This window comes from Macaca thibetana, chromosome 3, assembly GCF_024542745.1.
Source record: "Macaca thibetana thibetana isolate TM-01 chromosome 3, ASM2454274v1, whole genome shotgun sequence".
Taxonomy (NCBI): Eukaryota; Metazoa; Chordata; class Mammalia; order Primates; family Cercopithecidae; genus Macaca; species Macaca thibetana.
Window position 1 is genome coordinate 153,802,850 of NC_065580.1, and position 14,189 is coordinate 153,817,038.

Sequence of the window (14,189 nt, forward strand, 5' to 3'; positions counted from 1 at the left end):
GTGTGGGTATGTGATCATGTGTGTCTGTGTTAATGTGTGTATCATTGTGTGTGTGTGTGTATGTGTCCATGTGTGCTTCTCCCGAGACAGAGCCTCCTGAAGCCTGGCCTGGCCCCCTGGGCCCTGGCCTCAGACCTTTCTGGGCACAGTCCCTGGTATCCACAGCTCATCAACCAGTGTTGGTGACTGACCAAAAATGGCCACTCTGTCTCTGGCAGTGGGCATTCCTTGTGCTTTTTCCAAAGAGAAGTGCCTGCTTCCTGAAGATTCTCCGCTGCTGGACTCTCCAGCCGGCTTCTGATGTCTCAGCACAGCCAATGCCAGACAGGAATCTTCCCCCCACGGTCAGGCCCCCAGTGTGGGGCAGCCACAGTGCCCAGAGAGGAGCCTGGCTGTACTTGGCCCCTCCCGCGCCTCCTCCACACCCGACCACCGGCAGAGGGCAACGCCAGGATCTGTGTGCAGGGGCATCGGTGTGGAGGTGGCACCAGGCTCCTGCATCCTGGCCCTGGAAACTGCTGTCCCCTCAGCCAGGATACAGCCCCATTGTCCTCAGGAGCGGCCTGTCGCCTGGGAAAAGGGAGGCAGGGCCGAATGCAGAATGCAGAGCCTGCTCATGCACTGCTCGGGCCCCGAGCCCAGTCCGGGGTGCTAGCCCCTTCCCAGGTCTTCATGAGGCATCTGGGCCCTCTGTTTCCCCAAGTCATGATCTGAGGCCTGCTGTTTACAGCAGAGGAGGTCTGGGAGCCCGAACCCCCAGGCGGTAGAAGGAGAGCCCGTGTTGAACTGCACAAGGCTGCCCAGGGCCCTGGCAGAGTAAAGCCACAGTGGCCGCCTTGCCGATGCCCATGGCTATCGAGGGATGGCCAGGGTGGAGAGGGATGCCTGCCCTGCACAATATCTGCATGTGGGCGATGGAGATGGCCCCTTCCTGGCATGCCTAGAGGAGACAGTGATGCAGGTGCCAGGCATGGGGAGGGAAAGGACTTTTGACATGATTCCGGCAGGTTCCACATGTTAGCCTGTTCCCCCCACCCCTCCCAACCCTGTAACATGCAGGTCTGGCCGGGTGCGGTGGCTCAAGCCTGTAATCTCAGCACTTTGGGAGGCCGAGGCAGGCGGATCACAAGGTCAGGAGATCGAGACCATCCTGGCTAACACGGTGAAACCCCGTCTCTACTAAAAACACACACACACAAAAAAACTAGCCGGGCAAGGTGGCGGGCGCCTGTAGTCCCAGCTACTCGGGAGGCTGAGGCAGGAGAATGGCGTAAACCCAGGAGGCGGAGCTTGCAGTGAGCTGAGATTGCGCCACTGCACTCCAGCCTGGGGGACAGAGCAAGACTCCGTCTCAAAAAAAAAAAAAAAAAAACATGCAGGTCGATGACACACGCAGTCAGCTCAGGAAACACAGCCACTGGTGTGACCCCTGGAGACCAGGGTGGGCGTCTCCACTAGCCAGGGCTGACCACATGACTGACGGTGATCTCTGACCAGAGGGCAGGGTTTGGGGAGAGGCCACTGGAGCTCCTGGGGGCAGCAGGGAGGCTGAGAGGGACCAGGCCACCTTCGATAATTTCTTCTAATGAGGTGACTCATGGAGGGCCCCTAGGTAGTTTATGCTGATGAGATGATTCTGGGCGAGAGCTGGCCTCCCTGGGAGGACCCAGAATGTGATTAGAGGGTTGGGGCTTTGCGACAGATGACATCAGCCTGACTTCTGAGAGGGGTCTGGAGCCTGAGTTTAGCTATGGGGACCCCTATGCAATAAAACCCCCAATAAAAAACTGGACACCAAAGCCTTGGTGAACATCCCTGAATGACAATACTCAAAGAATACTGTCCCATATCTGCGTGTCAGGCGGGTAGCGTGCCCTGGGGACAGCAGAAGCCGGTTGCTCAGCTCCCCAGACCTCACCCTCTGCCCCTCTGCCTTTGGCTACCCTGACTTGTATCCTTCTACTACAATGAGCGTCTGCTATCCTCACAGGCGTAGGGCTCTCCTAAGTTCTGTACGTTGTTCCAGTGAATTATCGAACAGGAGGGAGTCCATGGGGACCCCACATTTGCAGCCAGCTGGTCAGAAGTGAAGGTGACCCTGGGAACCCCCAAATTTGCAACTGGCATCTGAAATGAGGAAAGTCTTTGGAGAGCTGTGTCCTTGACCTTGAGTTTGGCTGGTTCCAAGTAATATCCAATAAAAGACTTGCATCCAGATGGACAAATTCCCACAGACCAATAAGAAGAAAACAGACCAAAAGAAGATTTTCTTTATTTACAATCCACCCAATTTTAAATAAACGAGTGAAAGGCTTGCAAAAACACCTCCCCAAAAAGTCTATGCAAAAGGCAAGAAACAGGTGAAAAGCACTTGACACCATCAGTCATCAGGGACATGCCAATTCAAGCCACCGTGAGATGACACTTCCCACCAAAAGCTGCAAGGGAAAGGCCCCCTTAACTACTGGTGAGGGTGAGAATGGTCCCACCACTTCAAAACATCTCTTGCCAGTGTCTGTGGGGCAGCCAGTGACCCAGCATCTCCACGCCTGGGCGTGCACCCAACAGCAGTGCGTGGTTACACACACCGAAAAAGTCGTGTGAGAATGCCTGTGGCACCATTCCTCATTATAATCAAACACTGGAAATGGCCAGTGGCCTGTCAAGATCAAGTGGGCAATTCGTGATCTGTTCACACCGTACAACAGTGCACAGCAATGAACAAGAACAAGATGCTGCTGCACGCGACAAAGGCACACTATGACGTGGAGTGCAATAAGTCACTCAAGAAAGAGTACACACCACGTGATTCCATTTGTCTATTCTGCCTGTATTCAAGATTAGACAGAACTAGTCTATGCCAACAGACATCAGGGTAGTAACTACCTCGAGGGGCTGGTATGGACTGAAGAGGGTCCCCAAGGGTTCACTGGGTCCCTGGAAATAGTTTGCATCTTGATCTGGGCACCTGTCATACAGAAATGGCAGGCTGTGTTTTCCAAAGATGACTGCATAGATGTCTCCCATCCCACAAGCTCTTTTTCCAATGTGACCTTGAGAAACCTCCTATTGAGAGTCAAGGTCTGTGTCCCTTCCCCTTGAACCCGAGGAGACCTTTGTGATCTCCTCGACCAAGAGTACCATGGAAGTAACGCTGTGTGACTTCCAAGTCTGGAACATAAAAATACCATGTGCCTCCTCGTCGCTCTCTTGGGACGCTCCATCATGGAATCCAGCCGTCATGTTGTGAGGAAGCCCAATCCAATCCATGAGAAAACGACACAAGGAGAGGCCATGTGTAGGAGTTCCAGCCACAGCTCCCCAGAGGTCCCAGCCAGCATCAGCCAACAGACAATGTGAGAAAAGATGCTCCAACTGCACGCGTCCCAAGGCTTCAGGTCACACCCAGCCTTCAACTCTTTGCAGACATCACGGTGCAGAGGTGAGCTGTCCTTGCCTGCCTGGCTGACCTCCGGGTCCACAGAGTCCTGAGCACAACAGAAGGTCTATGCCATGCTGCTCGGTTTTGCAGAGGTTGTTTATGCAACACCTGTAATCGGTATAAGTGTGCACATTTGTTTTTGTTTTTTGGTTTTTTGGGTTTTTTGAGATGGAGTCTCACTCTGTCACCCAGGCTGGAGGGCAGTGATGCAATCTCGGCTTACTGCGAGCTCTGCTTCCTGGGTTCATGCCGTTCTCCTGCCTCAGTCTCTCAAGTAGCTGGGACTACAGGTGTCTGCCACCACGCCCGGCTAATTTTTTTTGTATTTTTAGTAGAGACAGGGTTTCACCATGTTAGCCAGGATGGTCTCGATCTCCTGACCTCATGATCCGCCCGCCTCGGCATCCCAAAGTGCTGGGTTTACAGGCTGAGCCACCGCGCCCAGCCAAGTGTGCACATTTGTAAAAAATAATTGAAATGTACCCTTGAGGCTTGTGCATTCTACTATGAGTAAGTTACGACTAAAATTTTCAAAAGGAACAGCTGAACACATTTGAAGAAGAAAAAGGAAGAGGTGGAGTTGCCCCATGGGCTAAAAAGGCTAATCATACAGCTGTAATACAGTGTGACGTGTGGTATTGGCCCAGGATAAACAAATTGATTAATTAAGCAGAATACAGAGCCCAGAAATACACCCACCCACAGATGGGTTGTACATAGAGAAGTGGCGTGTGGGTCCCTGTGGAAAGTCGTTTGATAAATAGGACTGAAAAACCACATTAAAAGAATTAGATTCTGTGTCCACACTGTATACAGAAAGTATCTCCAAACAGATTAAGAAATGAAAAGTCAAAAGCAAAGATGTAAAACTTATGGGGAAAATATAGGTGGATATCTATGTGCCCTCAGAGTAGGAAGGGATTTCTTATACAAGACACATGAAATATCAACAATATGAAAGAAAAGGTTGTTACAGTTGACTTCATTAAAATTAGGACTTTTATTCATCAAACTATGCCTTAAAGAAGATACAAAGACAAGCTACAACCTAGAAGACAAGATTCACTGCACAAAAAAATTAAGAAAAGATCAGTGTGGAGAATGTACAAAGATCTCCTACAAGTCAATAAGAAAAAGCAAATGACCCAGTAGAAAAATGGACAAAGGCCATGAACGGGCATTTCCCAGAGGAGGAAAAACACACAGCCAGTGAGTGATAAGAGGGGCCCATTCTCACTGTTAATTGAGGGACACAACTCAGGACCACATACCATTTTGCACGAATTTGACTGACAACAATCTTAAAATTTTTGATAATTCTAAATGTTCCAAGGATGGGGATCAACAGCACCCTTGCGCATGGCTGGCAAAGTGTAAGTCGATGCAAGCGTTTTGCAGAAACTGCTAGGCATCACCTTGTCAAGTCAGGATTTTGCATTTTCAAGATCCAGCTTTTATTCTTAGCTCTCCACCCAGGAGAGACCCTGCAGGCGTGCCAGGAGCTCAGTTGGCAGGAGGAAGTGCTGGAGCAGCCCACACGTCGACAGCGAGAGGAGAGAAGGATGGATCACTCATGATAGGATCACACAGTGGAAAATTCTACAACCACGACACTGAAGAACTACAGAGCACACAGAATATGGACAAATCTTAGCAGCATCACACTGAGCAGGAAAAGCCAAGCTCAGAAAGCTGCTGAAGAGCGATATCCTTTTTATAAACATCATCAACAAGCCAAACTATTTAAGTATGCGCGGGCGCGCACACACACACACACACACACCCCCCTGTACCATAAGACTGAAAACCAAACTCCAGCACCAGGTGTGGAGTTGTGGTTACCTCTGATGGAGGAGGAGGGGCTGGGATGGGAAAGGTCAGATCCAAACAGGAGCGACTGCATTTCAGCTTTTAGGTGAATCATTGGTGCCTAGTGTTTATTATATAATCACAGTAATATTAAAATAGGCCTGGTGCAGTGGCTCACACCTGTAATCTCAGCACTTTGGGAGGCCAAGGCGGGCTGATCATGAGGTCAGAGTTCGAGACCAGCCTAGCCAACATGGTGAAACCCCATCTCTACACATACAAAAATATTACCCAGGCGTGGTGGCACGCACCTGTAATCCCAGCTACCTGGGAGGCTGAGACAGGAGAATCACTTGAACCTGGGAGGCAGAGTCTGTAGTGAGCCGAGATCACCCCATTGCACTCCTGTGCAACGTGCAAGACTCCATCTTGGAAAAAATAATAAATACAATAAAATAATAAAATGATAACTGAGCATGGACCAATGTGAGAGTGCTGTGACCACGCATGGTAACTCCAGTTCGTGCCTCTGAATCTGGAATCTATGTAAACCAGTGGTGAAAAGAGAGGAAGAAATGAGCAGGTGCAGCACAGGGGTTCCAGGGCCGCGACATCTGTGCGACACTACAATGGTGGGTGCGTGTCGTACATTTACCAAAACCCACAGAATGTCCAACACCAAGAATGAACGAACCCGTGTAAACTAGGGACTTGGGGTGATAAGGGTGTGTTGATGTGGGTGCGTCACCACAGCATGGTACCACCGTGGCAGCAGAGGTTGATGGGGGAGGCTGAGCATGGAGGGTCGGGGTGTATGAGAACCCTCTGTGCCTTCCACTCAGTGTCACGGCAAACCTACGAATGCTCTAAAAAACAGTCTATTAAGAAATAGAGAAGACAAGGAGGGAATGGAGGAGGGAGGAGAGGGAGAGAATGGAGGAGGGAGGAGAGGGAGGGAATGGAGGAGGGAGGAGAGGGAGGGAATGGAGGAGGGACGGGGGAGGGAATGGAGGAGGGAGGAGGGGGAGGAAATGGAGGAGGGGAGAGAGTGGGGAATGGAAGAGGGAGGAGAGTGGGGGAATGGAGGAGGGAGGAAAGTGGGGGAATGGAGGAGGGGGGAGAGTGGGGAATGGAAGAGGGAGGAGAATGGGGAATGGAGGAGGGAGGAGAGTGGGGAATGGAGGAGGGAGGAGAGGGAGGGAATGGAGGAGGGAGGAGATTGGGGAATGGAGGAGGGAGGAGAGTGGGGGAATGGAGGAGAGAGGAGAGTGGGGGAGGAGGGGGAGGAGAGGAGGGGGAGGAGGAGGGGGGAATGGGGAGGAGGAGGGAGGAGAGTGGGGAATGGAGGAGGGAGGAGAGTGGGGGAATGGAGGAGGGAGGAGAGTGGGGAATGGAGGGGGGAGGAGAGTGGGGGAATGGAGGAGGGGAGGAGAGTGGGGGAATGGAGGAGGGAGGAGAGTGGGGAATGGAGGAGGGAGGAGAGTGGGGGAATGGAGGAGGGAGGAGAGTGGGGGAATGGAGGAGGGGGGAGAGTGGGGGAATGGAGGAGGGGGAATGGGGGAATGGAGGAGGAGAGTGGGGGAATGGAGGAGGGAGGAGAGAGTGGGGGAATGGAGGAGGGAGGAGAGTGGGGAATGGAGGGGGGAGGAGAGGGGGGGAATGGAGGAGGGAGGAGAGTGGGGAATAGAGGGGGGGAGAGAGTGGGGGAATGGAGGAGGGAGGAGAGTGGGGGAATGGAGGAGGGAGAAGAGTGGGGAATGGAGGGGGGAGAAGAGGGAAGAATGGAGGAGGGGGGGAGAGTGGGGAATGGAGGAGGGAGGAGAGTGGGGGAATGGAGGAGGGGAAGAGAAGTGGGGAATGGAGGGGGGAGAAGAGGGAAGGAATGGAGGAGGGGGGGGGTGTGGGGAATGGAGGAGGGAGGAGAGTGGGGAATGGAGGGGGGAGAAGAGGGAGGGAATGGAGGAGGGGGGAGAGTGGGGAATGGAGGAGGGAGGAGAGTGGGGAATGGAGGGGGGAGAAGAGGGAGGGAATGGAGGAGGGGGGAGAGTGGGGAATGGAGGAGGGAGGAGAGTGGGGGAATGGAGGAGGAGGAGAGTGGGGGAATGGAGGAGGGAGGAGAGTGGGGGAATGGGAGGGAGGAGAGAAGAGTGGGGAATGGAGGGGGGGAGGAGAGGGGAGGAATGGAGGAGGGAGGAGAGTGGGGGAATGGAGGAGGGGAGGAGAGTGGGGAATGGAGGGGGGAGGAGAGGGAGGAGGATGGAGGAGGGGGGGGAGAGTGGGGAATGGAGGAGGGGAGGAGAGTGGGGAATGGAGGGGGGAGAGAGGGAGGGAATGGAGGAGGGAGAAGAGTGGGGAATGGAGGGGGGAGGAGAGGGAGGAATGGAGGAGGGAGGAGAGTGGGGAATGGAGGAGGGAGGAGAGTGGGGAATGGAGGAGGGAGGAGAGGGGAGGGAATGGAGGAGGGAGGAGAGTGGGGGATGGAGGAGGGAGGAGAGTGGGGAATGGAGGGGGGAGGAGAGGGAGGGAATGGAGGGGGGAGGAGAGTGGGGGAATGGAGGAGGGGGGAGAGTGGGGAATGGAGGGGGGGAGAGGGGAGTGGGGAATGGAGGAGGGGAGGAGGGAGGAGTGGGGAATGGAGGAGGGAGGAGAGTGGGGAATGGAGGAGGGAGGAGAGTGGGGAATGGAGGAGGGGGGGGGAGAGAGTGGGAAATGGAGGAGGGAGGAGAGTGGGGAATGGAGGAGAGGGAGGAGAGTGGGGAATGGAGGAGGGAGGAGTGGGGAATGGAGGAGGGAGGAGAGTGGGGGATGGAGGAGGGAGGAGAGTGGGGAATGGAGGAGGGAGGAGCTGCAGTAAACACCTGTTACCCCACATCCTCTACCGCTTTGTATTAGGGGAGTGGCCAGCTCCACTGTGACTTGCACCTCTGCTCTAAGTCACAGGACCTTCCACCCAAGGACCTGCTACGCTGGGAAGGCCACCAGCTCCAAGAAGAGAACTGGGAGACACTCCCTGGCTTGTCCTTGGCAAGGGGTGTGGGGATGTGGGCGTGTGAGGCGATGTGGGTGCATGTAGGACAAGCCAGCTCTGAGTGCATCCTGGTGGGCTCTGCAGGGATGCTGTGGCCATCCCATGCCTCAGCTGAGCAGGACAGCTGCCCTGCCTTCACGTCGCAGGGGAGAAGCTCCAGAAACGGCCACTCTGTTCCTACCAGATCCACGTCTTGGAGCAACAACTCGAGCTTCGCTGTCATTCCCAGAGCGCCGTCCTTGGCCTTGCAGTCAGCGCTTTCCTGGAGGCCAGAGGGGCGGCCCGAGGGAGTGAAGGCCCCTGCTCAGCTCCTGTCCCTTTTGGCTGGGATGCCACCACCATGGCTGGGGCATGAGGCCTTGTTGGAACCTGCAGAGCAGGTCTGGCCATAGCTAAAAGGCTGTACCCCGGCCAGAGGCGGCAGGTGATGGGGACACTATGGGCTGGGCAGCCCAGTGTGCCTGGAGCTTCGACGAGTCTCCTGCCTGGTGGGCCCTTGTGGGTGGGTGTGTGTGGACGCTCCATGAGCAGAGAGGCCAGTCAGTGGCCCTGGCCCTCCCTAAGAGGACTCTGTGGCAAGAGCCCTCCTGCTGTCTGGCAGGGACTTTGGCCTCTGTGGGGAGGTTACCGTGCTCAAAGCCTGAGGAACCTTCGGGCAGACCCCTTACCAGGAGGGGGGTCAGCCTAAAACTTGTGCAATTTGAAATATGGAGGTTTTTGTTTTTCCCCAAAAAAAGTGTCTCCCAGGGGCTCATTTACCAACACCTCACATCCAAATGCTAGAAGTGGCCATCTGCCAGCCACCGCTGCCTGGGCCCGGCCTTCCCGGAGGGCCGCTGTTCCCCAAAAGTGTCCTGTGCGCCAGTTGCCCAGCCCCAGCCTGCCTGGCCTCCCCCGTGCCCCAGAGGGGTTGCTGGAAGAAATCCTCTGACCTGGGCCTGGAGCGTGGGCTGCAGGGAGGAGGGCAGACACGAAGCGCCCGGCCCCTGCACCTCTCACCAAGGCCCCTCCTGACAGCCTGGGAACCCGTCTGATGGCTCCTGGGGGTGCCCAGTTCACAGCAGGTGCCTGGATGAGAGTGCAGGGGTCCAAGCTCTCACTCCTAATATGTGTGCCTTGGGCATTCATAACACAAATCCAAACCAGAGCCTGAGGACCCCGGCCGGGGGGCGCCCACGGGCATGTTCACTGTGCCCTCCAGGGTGCCATGCCCTCATGTTCCTTCTGCCCTCTTCTCTGAGTGAGGCCAAGCCCAGGAGGGTAGGAACAGGTCTGTTTTGGTAAACAGAATCAGAGTTGATGCCGGGGATTAGGAAGAGAGACTGTGTCCCCTCTTCGGGGGGATCTGCCCCTCCTCCAGGACATGGTGTGGGGGTCACGGCAACCCTCGGAGGTGCTTTCCAGGGGGACACTGCCTGGGGCCTTGTGTCCACCGTGACGCTCCGGCTAACCCTATGAGGATGTCCCAGCTCCTTCTGTAGGGCGAGGGGCCCTGGCACAGTGAGGCTGAGCCAGACCCTGGCCCACCACTGCCCCTGCTGGTGACCGATGTGGATTGGGGTCACGGCTGCCGGGAGGAAGGCGGCAGGGACAGCGTCAGCACCCAGGCACGGGCCGAGGGCACCGTGGCCCCAGTAACACCTTGGCTCCTACCAGCGGCCGGCTGTGAGTCGCGTTGTATTTTGCGTCTTCCCTGCGTTTGTTTCCTCTGGAAAGCTGGAGTAACAGCAGCATTTACCTTGAGTGGGCATGGTGGGAGTTTGAGGGGATCACACTCAGGGAAGTGTGTCGTGGACGTGGACTCTTCTCCCCAGACAGAGACGGCCGTGGCCATCTGGGTTCTTGTGGTGCCCTCTGGAAGAGGGGCCGAGGTGGCTGGGGCGCCGGCCCTTCCTGCTCCCATCTGAGAGTCCCAGGTTCGATGAGGACTCCACCCTGACAGGGCAGCCACCATCCAGCTCCGAGAGGGGGGCACAGGGGAGGGCCCAGGAGGAGGATTAAGTCAGAAGGACCAATCTCACGGGGAAATGACGGAACAGAAGCTGGACTGCTCCCTCACACCTGTGCGCACAATTGGCCTGCAAACAGCCTTTCTCCACTTCCTCTTTTGCCTTTCGAGATCAAAAGAACAGCTGGCGTGGGCTTGCTGCTGGGATGCGGGTGGGGCTCTGGGGAGCCATTAGCAGGGCTTTAAAAGGGTCTTGAATGGACAGGGACTCTCACAATCGGGAAGCACCTTCGGTGGAAAATAAAACCTCCTGGGTAGCTTGCCAAGCAGAAGCAGGAGATGAAGGTCGTCTTGTGTGTGCACACCGTGGCTCCCAGCGTGGGGGGCCAAGGTCAGTGTGCTGGAAACTGCAAACACAATAGGACCCACCAGGGAGGATACCCCCTGTCCAGGGCCAAGGGCCAGCAGGGAAGTCCCGGTTGCAGTAAGGTTTCCAGTGGGGCCTGCTCCAGAGGAAAAGGGAGACCCTCCTGACCTGAAGGTTCAAGTTCAACTCTGGGAAGCCCGTCCCCTCGTCCTGCCTGAGCTTGTGAGAGACCCTCCAAAGGCAGTCATGGGGGCCTCTCACACAGGCCCCAACGCAGCGTCCCCAAGGAGCTACTGAAATCAGGTGGGTCTCCAGGGAGGGGAAAGCCCTGGCCACTGGGCCTTTGACAGATGCTGTTGCTGTGAAAATGGCCCAGACTCAATCCGAGAAGAGTCACTGGCTTCACCGTGAGGAAGGTGACCCACGTCTCCAGGCTCTGGTTGAATCATTTCTGGAAACTGGGCGAACACTCCTTACAAGTGGGCTTCATGAGCAAAATCTGAAATCCTAAATTAAGTTACATTCTTAAAAGAACACTGCCACATCAATTTCTGATTCGGTTATTCACTGCTCAATAACAAACAACTCCAGAACTCAATGACTAGGGGGTTAAAACAACCGTTTCTTATCCTTCCCAATCCTGTGGATTGACTTGGGGGTTCTCCTGCTCCCAGAGTGCTGGTGGGTGCGGGGATGGCCTCACTCCTACAGTAGCTCAGCTGGGCTGCTGGTGGGAGGCCTGGTCCTCCGCAGACTGGGCCTCTCCATGTGGCTGCTTGGACTCCCTCACAGTATGGCGGCCAGCTTCCCATCTGCCGGAAGTGGAAGCCCAGTTTTCTTAAGATCTGAGTGTGGAAATCTCAGGATGTCACTTCTGCTGCATTGTTTTAGTCAAAGCCATGAACGGGGAATCCAGGAGCGGAGATTTATACTCTATCTCTCAGTGTGAGGGGCAGTCTGCGGTTGCACTGGGGAGGGAGAATTGAGGGGGCCGTCTTTGATGACCACAATACTATCAGCCTGTGTCTGTGCAGAACCATCTTGCCACACTGCCCAGGGCCGGTGTGCAAAGACAGAGGTAAGTGTGTTGGGGGAGCCTTCGAGACAGGTGCTGGGTGCAAACCTGCCTCTCGGTGATCAGGTACCTGGGCCCCTGCCAGGTGAGAGGGCAGATGGTGCCCTGCTGTCCTTCAGAGGCTACTGGACCTTTCACTCTCCCTGTAGCCATCTGTATCTGTCTCATGGACCTAGGATCTGCAGAGCTGGGACCTTCTCCATCACCACTGCTGTGGGAGCTCCTTCCCACCCAACAGGCTCCCAGAAAGCCCTGGCAAGGCTGATCAGTTGGTGGGAATCCATCTGCAGGGCCAGAGCAGGGAGACCAAAGTCAAGCTCTACTGACTTTTGCCTCTGCCTGTAGGCTGGGGAGTGGAGCACCCCGCCCTCTCCACCCCACGTAGAAACCCTCCCACCATTCCACCTCCCTCCCCACCCCAGGCTCCAAACAAATCCTGTGCCTTGATCTAAGACGAGGACGGGGAGGAGTATTTAATTTGGTAATAAACTTGGATCAGGTCCTGCTCCTGAACACAGAGCCTGTCCCCATCTGCACTTGGCCATACACACCCAGCCTTAGGATTTGGGGGCCCAGCTCAGGAGGGAAGGGGGTAGACAGCCCCTGAGGCCCTGGTAAGACACTCATGGTATGGCCATCTAGAGAAGTTGCTCACCCAAGTCTAGAGTCCAGAATGTAAATCAGCAGTCACTAAGGTTTAGAACAGTATCTAGACCTTGGAAATGTATGCAGCATTTAGCAACAAGCCATTTAACTTCCAGAGACTGACCCCTAAGCAAAATATTGGAGCTGTGTGCAAAGACCTCCTGTATACAGTGATATTCTGTGTGACATTTGCCATTCTTTCTGCAAATGCCTGAGTCATGCCCAGTTCATGCTTGTGAGGGGCACAAAACAGTAAGCAACAGTGAACAGCTGTGTCCCTGTCCCGGGACAGAGAGCTCGTGTTATTTGCTTTTGCAAATCATCAGATAAATTAGATTTGACCAAGATAGAACGTGCACAGCTAGCCCTCCACTGCCTACTGAACGCTTACATTTTCTCCAGACCTCAGCCCAGACATCACACCGGTGGGCATCCTCCCTGAGCCTAATACGGCTTCTGCTCGGGACCGTGTGTGGTCTCGCCCACAGCACTCGTGGTCTGTGATCAACGTGCTCATCTGTGGAACGGCTGTAAGTCCCACAGAGCAGGACTGAGTCTCGGTGACTCCAGCACGTGCCCCACCCCTAGCATCGTACCCGCCAGGTCCCGCAGCAGACGCACAGGTGCGGCTGTGGAGTGGACACGCGCTTAAGTAAGCCCTGTGGGACTGGGCCCTGGGGCTGTTTATCCACGTGCTGCATTATTCAGCAATTTAAAAGGAGTTGTAAGAAAATACATGTGAAAAATGCTCATAAGATCATATCAAGGGAAATAATCCCATTATAAAACAGCATGTACAATTTGATCCCAAGCAAGATAATAACGGTAATATCTGTGCATTAAAGAACAGACTCATATCCTGCTTCTGGGAATGTAAAATGATACTGCCTGTGGGTACACTGGGAAGGGAAGAATGGTAGGCCAGGCTTTGGCAGTTTCTTTAAAAACTAACTCTATTACCACAGCCCAGCAATTGCACTCTTGGGCATTTATCCCTAGGAAATAAGAACTTCTGTCACGTGGCCGATGGCCCCTCAGCGCTCCAGACCTCCTGAGCCCACACCAAAGCTGCCTCCCATCTCCTGAGCCCACGCCAAAGTTGCCTCCCACAAACACGCAGCTTTCCCGGGTCAGGAAGCTCGCCACTCCCCCATGCGGGCAGGGCCAGGCTCTGGGGCCGGCTGCTCAGGCTCAAATCCCGACTTGGTGTGACGTGGGTGACATGCTCAATCTCCTGTGCCTTGGCTTCCCCTTCTGTAACATGGGGATCTTCGCAGTTCCTTCCTCCCAGGGTCTGTGGGGACTCAGTGCCTCGGCTTCCCCTTCTGTAACCTGGGGATCTTCACAGTTCCTTCCTCCTGGGGTCTGTGGGGACTCAGTGATAGCTGTGGGAGAGGTTAGGGAGCCACCTTGATGCATGGCCAGTGTTTGATGAGCTAAAATGGGAGGGGCCATGAGACAGGGAGGTGGCAGGGAGCTGCCACCTGAGAGCACCAAAGGGGAGACTGGAGCCTGGCACCCCCGTCCTGCTGGCCCCATCTTTGGGCCTGGCCTGGAGTGGGTCACTGCCCACCCCACCCCCTCTCCGTGTCAGGCTGTTCACCCCCACGTTCCTACCCTGCGCCCCCAGAGGAGTGTGCGGACGGATGGGTGTGTGGGCAGATATCCAGATGGACAGACAGCACCAAACACCACGCTTAAGCGAAGAGCAAGTCTCGATGCAGTGGGGGCTGCAGGGGAGCGAGCGCACGGTGAGAACCGATGTTCGTGGCCCAGCACCGCCCAGCAGCCCGCTCACCAATTCACTCAATTAACCTCTGTCCTCTGCAAGCAGAACATCTGCTCAGTGTCACCCAGGATTCCATTTGACAGAAG

At 55.2% G+C, this 14,189-nt stretch overlaps 1 protein-coding gene across 1 annotated transcript in view; it reads left to right on the top strand.

The window, feature by feature from the left end:
- The first annotated feature begins 7,145 nt into the window (after positions 1 to 7,145).
- Positions 7,146 to 14,189, top strand: part of U2AF1 (U2 small nuclear RNA auxiliary factor 1) — a 150,446-nt gene continuing 143,402 nt past the window's right edge. The window contains exon 1 of the mRNA XM_050784506.1: positions 7,146 to 7,150. The gene's annotated coding sequence lies outside the window, so the exon portion shown is untranslated. The remainder of the gene's footprint in view (positions 7,151 to 14,189) is intronic.